Source organism: Triticum aestivum, chromosome 2D (assembly GCF_018294505.1).
Source record: "Triticum aestivum cultivar Chinese Spring chromosome 2D, IWGSC CS RefSeq v2.1, whole genome shotgun sequence".
In the NCBI taxonomy this organism is placed as follows: Eukaryota; Viridiplantae; Streptophyta; class Magnoliopsida; order Poales; family Poaceae; genus Triticum; species Triticum aestivum.
The window spans coordinates 613,666,875-613,672,946 of NC_057799.1; positions in this window are offsets into that span (position 1 = coordinate 613,666,875).

The following is a 6,072-nucleotide window of genomic DNA, read 5'->3' on the forward strand; positions in this document are numbered from 1 at the left end:
CTTTTTGGTGGATTGATGACAATACGGGATTTGCACAAACGGGAAATGACAAAGAGCATAAGCAAACCCCACATCTCTAAAATATAGACGGGCTCCCCCTAGATGTGTGCCATCAAGAAAAGTGCTTTGGACTGCACGACACACATACTAGGATCAACACTCCCCCTGTATTTTAGAGACCAACAACCTAAGCGCTATCCATGAGAGCAGGGTATATAACATAATAAGCATGCGACTCGTAAGATACCAATTGACTAGAGACATAGATAATGATAAGATAAATATAAGGTAGCATATGTCTCACACCATATGACTGGAACTTGGGTCTCACTGACACAAAACCAAACAAAGCAAATGGCGAGCAAACACAACGAAACCACAAAGACCACAAAGACACACTCGCAACGCAACGACTCAAATCCCTAAACTCTCTCCCCCTTTGGCATCGAGACACCAAAAGGGGCAAAGAGCGATCCTACGGCTCCAGGTGAGAGCAAGCTGAAGATCTCAAACATCAGACGTCTGCACCGCCATCCTCAGTCGGAAACTACTCGGCATCTGAATCGGTCCATGGACAGTGCTGCTGGACCCACTCCTCTTCCTCAGTGATCTGACCCTTAGAGCTGCTGGTGACAGTTGCACCCAACTGACGCATAAGCTCCTTGTGACGTTGCCTTCTTCTCAGCCACATGTGTCATGTACTGACCGTGAGACTCCATGCAAACAAGCTTCTTCATCTTGAGCTTGAGCTTCTTTGCCCAAGAGGGCTCTGCCTCAGAAGGCTCAGAGTCATGGTCATCACCAACATCAGCCTCGCCCTCGGTCTCCATGGCAGCCGCAGAAGATGGAACCCCAGTTTGAGGAACGGAGGTGCCCCAATTATCCTTCTTCCTCAGACGCTTGATCTCATGAGAGACCAACTCTCCAGTTTCCAGCAACTCCTCGGGATAGGTACTGCCGCTTGTAGCTCCCAAGCGGTACTACCGCTCCGACACACGGTACTACCGCTGGGACCAGAACAAGCACAAAGAGGACAAGAACAAGCTCTCCATTGAAGCGGAAAGGCTCGGAGGGTGTGCAAGGGATGCGTACGTGATGATTCCACCCTAGCCTTTCCAAAGCGGACCCCCTCTTGATAGTACGGTGACTCCTACGAAACTAGTCCACAAGACTGAATCTAAAGGACTACACCGTCTTCGCTTCAAACTCCGAGGGGAGGGAATCGTCTCGTGCCAAAGGATGAATCTCTGAAAAACTCAATGCACACGATTAGTCCGCAAAGACATTGTCATCAATCACCAAAACATCTTAGGGATAAATATGCCCTTACACCAGGGTTCCCGGGCTAAGCACTGTATGACCCCCGGCTAGTTGAGCCTGTGTTGAGGCGGCATCTTCAGGTGTGTCCTGTGAGGAATTCATGAAGAGAGACTTTTTGCAATCCTTCCAACGACCTTCCTGCCCGGGCATATCATCCATATCCTCATTAGCATGCTGATAGCCCGATTCGTCATATGGTTGACTCATCATATCTATGTCACAGTCATACGCGTTTGTATTGAGGAAACCCATAGGGTCGACCTCCGTCTCATCATCCATTCTCTGTTCTACAGGACCGATTACATCAGCCAGTACTATTGCACCCCCTTCATCATGTCGTCCGCCGCTCTCACTCGGCAGTACAGGAGCTGGTAATTGCGTAGGCGGGGTGGTGGTCTCCGCACATGCTTGTTGATGTTTGGTTATTGGTGTGCTCTCGGCCGGCTCCAGACGAATAAGATTCTTCGGCCATAGCAGCACCCAACCCTTGCAACTTCCAATCCGTGGCGGGGTCTCGTCGTCCTCTCCCACATGCTGTACTAGAGGAGGCAAAGCCTCTTGCCCTGATTTCACACTGGACAAGCTAACCCTGAAGTGCCCAGCGGGGATCGGCTGGTTGTGGAACGTGGGTTTCAAGGTGTTCAATATCATCCCCTTTCCCACGTCCACCTTCTGGCCTTTGATCAAGTAGAGTATGGTGCACGGGGTTTCTTTGCCCTGCAAACACATATGTCTGTGGCGTAAAACATCCGAAAGGCAACGAAAATGGAATATTCTATATATATATATGTTGGTGCGACATGTAATTACCGTGACGGCGTCGAGCTCAGCCAAAGACGAAGGCCCACCTAGCGCGCCAGAGACTGAGGACGGGCTGCTATGAGCGGGAGCGACTGCGAGAGGAGGCCCGGTTGCGTGAGCAAGTGATGGTGCGGTGTTGTTGTTGTTCATGGAGTTCCTCCCGACGAAACTGGGCATCGGGAAATCATGTACCGTCTTGTCTGGATTTTCCTTCGTCCAGTTGATGCTAGCTGGAACCAAGTTAGTAGCGAAATCATTTCTGCAGGCAGTTACAGCTGCATTGACTGCCTGCTGTAGCAACTCATTTTTCTCCTCCGCTGTTTTTTCCACGTCCTCAGCTGCTTTTTTCTCGACCGCAAGCTTCACCTTCGCGTCGATGTCCGCCTGACTAAACTTCTTTTTCTGCTTCTTGGCCTCCGGGCCCTCGTTGTAAAACACCTTCCACGTGGCGCCGTCTCCAGCGCCGTGCACACGACCATATTGCGGCCGCTGGCCCAAAGGGAGTCCCTTAAGTTCGTTCAAGGCCCGGTTGAGAGGGGTGTCCCACTTGGGCCTCATCGGAGAAGTAGGGCTTTCGGCTGCAAGTTGGTGTTGCTTCTCTAGTAGTCTAATCAATTTCCTCATGATCTGGTCCGTGTAAAAAACCTTTTTTTCCTTGTCCCACTTGTAGCGGGCCCTGATGAAGTCACGCTCCAAGGGGTTGGTGAACTTCGCGAAGGGGTCTGGGAGACCCGCGGCTTCATGTTCCGCATCCTCCTTATCCCATATGGGCCTTTTACCGAGGTAGCCACGGCTTCCGAGGCGATGCTTCCCCGTGTTCCTTTGCTGAAGGCTCTTGAATTTCGTAGCCTTAGCCTTGGCTGCCTCGGTAGCGCAAGTGTCCTTGAACTTTTCGAACTCCTCTTCCGTAAGTGTCGGATTTTCCTACAGAATCTTGGACAGTGGTTCAGACCACATCACATGAGAGATGTCCTAGGACTCGCCAGTGTTTGCCTCCTTCTCATGCTGGCAGAAGAGAAGCATGTCCACAAGATAGGAATGAACCTGGTCCAGATTCCTGATACGAGGGAAGAGAGTCTCACGGAAGACACGGTGAAGGATGTCCAGAAAGGCAGGCAGCTCATAGGTTGTCTTCTTAGTCTCAGTATTGACCTTCATAGTGCAGTACGGCCAGAGAGCTTGCTTGTGAGTGGAGGTGACATTGCGGTGAGGGCGGAAACCGACAGGAGTCTCAAGCCCTTGATCTACCACCTCAAGCAACTCCATGAAGGCCTTCCACTTGATAGCTAGCAACTTCCCATTCGTCATCCACGTCAGAGTCCTGTCTCCATCAGATCCTAGATGAACAGTGGCATAGAATTGAGCCACCAAATCTGAATCAAAGTCCTTGTTGAACTGCATGATCCTGAGAATGTTCAACTAAGAGCACATTTGAAGGGCTTCACCAAAGTACTCAGGGTCCTTCTCCATAGCATCCGTGTTGATGGAATGAACATTGACAAAGAGGTTCTTCTTAGTCTTGATCACCTCAAAGTAGGTGGCATACTGAAACCGGTTCCAGAATGGGCGATTGACAAAATTGGGCTCTTGGTCTTCATCATAAGGGTTGCGGCGACGCCTGTCCCAGAATTCCTTGGAAGACATCTCAGTCACCTTCTTCCCACTAGGCTTTGGTCTGTTGGCTGGCATCTTCTTGGGAGGAGGATTAGCTCTTGGCGGCGGTGGAGCACTGGAGGAACCACCTGCAGACTCAGAAGTGCGGTAGCGCTTTGACGTGGAACGCCCGGGGTTAGCACGGCGGGCTTGCTGCTCAGGATGTTCATCACCTGGAACCAAACACACGAACACACGAAACAACCAGAAAGAACGATCAAACACCAACAAACACACCAAACAAAGATCAATATGTGGTAGGATACGATGGAAACGGGCATCAAGCGGTAGTACCGCGACCCTTCAGCGGCAGTAGCACTGGAGCGGTAGTACCGCTCTAGTGCCGCTCGTGCGGTAGTACCGCTCAACATGGGCGGTAGTACCGCTCGAGACGAGGAACAACAGTTCCCTACTGCCGTGGACGGATCCGGCACTACCGGAGATGCCAAATTCAAAAATAAACCTACCAAACATCAATCTAAAGAGTCTAGTTGCCTTCTCCAACCTACTCAAGCCTAGTTTTAGCCAAAAAACTAGAGATGCATCCACTATTGCCCCTAAACACTAGATCTGAAATCTAGGCAAGAAGAGAAGAGGAACGAGGGCAATACCGGCATCCATGGCAAGAGGACGAGGTGGGGATCGACTCCACCGAAGGAAATGGAGAGGGACGGCCCGGAGACGGAGAGCCGTCGGAGCCCTCCCGCGGCGAGAAGGCGCTGGAGAGACGAAGAAGAACGAGGGGACGAAGCAAATGGGTATGGGGAAGAAACCACCCCTGCCCACGACTTAACCCCCTGGTCCCACCCCTCAGCAGTGTACCGTGGTGTCGGGCAGTAGTACCGCTTATCAACATAAGCGGTAGTACCGCGCGTCACCAGCCGTAGTACCGCCCAGCACTACTCAAAACTAGACATTAAAAGCTCGGCTCAAAAAGAAGAGAAAAACCAACGGCAAGCAGAGGAAACCAAGATACAACCAAAGAACACTAGCAAGAGGACAGAAGACGCAACCCTTCAAGAGAGGGGCGGTGGCCGAGGCCACCTATATTTGAGTCAGGAGGTATGGCACCATGAAGATTTTAACCTTGGGCCCATGACCAAAACTCGTCTTTGAAGCACAAATACCATCAAAAATGGCTAATGTGAAATAGTTGATCAATTTATGCATAATGGGGGGGGGGGAGTTCATTGAGAGAACAACACTCCCCCTATGTCCATGCCTACATCTAAACTAGACATCAAGTTGAGTGTGGTGGGTTGTGCAAGGGTTCAAACCACATTGCTCGAATCAATGATATTTAGCTCATGCCTTAACTCGCGAAATCTTGCTTCATCCAAGGGCTTCGTGAAAATATCTGCAAGGTTATCATGAGTGTTGACATACTTGAGCTCGATCTCCCCTCGCCTAATATGACCCCGGATGAAATGATAACGAATCTCAATATGCTTCGTCTTGAAGTGTTGCACCGGGTTGAGAGAAATCTTGATGGCACTTTCATTGTCACACCAAAGAGGCACTTTGTCACAAATGACACCGTACTCCTTTAGAGTTTGCCTCATCCATAGGAGTTGTGCACAACAACTACCGGCCGCCACATATTCCGCTTCGGTGGATGAGAGAGACACACAACTTTGCTTCTTGGAAGACCAACTCACCAAAGAGCAACCCAGAAATTGGCACCCTCCGGAAGTTGACTTCCTATCCACTTTTTCTCCCGCCCAATCGGAATCCGTATATCCTTCAAGCTTGAAATTTTCTCCTCTTGGGTACCATAAGCCAAAGTTTGGGGTATGAGCCAAATATCGAAAGATTCTTTTGACCGCCACATAGTGGCTTTCCTTCGGTGCGGCTTGAAACCGTGCACATATTCCCACACTCAACATGATATCCGGTCTAGATGCACAAAGGGAAAGCAAGGAGCCAATCATGGAGCGATATACCTTTTAATCCACCGCTTTACCATTAGGATCAATGTCAGGTTGGCACTTGGTAGGCATTGGAGTAGTAGCCGGCTTGACATCACTTAGCTTGAATCTTTTTAGCATGTCTTGAGTGTATTTGGCTTGGTTGATGAAGGTACCTTCTCTTCTTTGCTTGATATCAAAACCAAGGAAGAACTTCAACTCTCCCATCGAAGACATCTTGAACTTGGAGGTCATGAGAGCGGCAAATTCCTCATTGAAAGCTTTGTTAGGGGAACCAAAGATAATATCATCAACATATAGTTGGCATACAAACAACTCCCCTTTGACCTTCTTAGTAAAAAGAGTGGGGTCAATTAGCCCAACTTCAAAT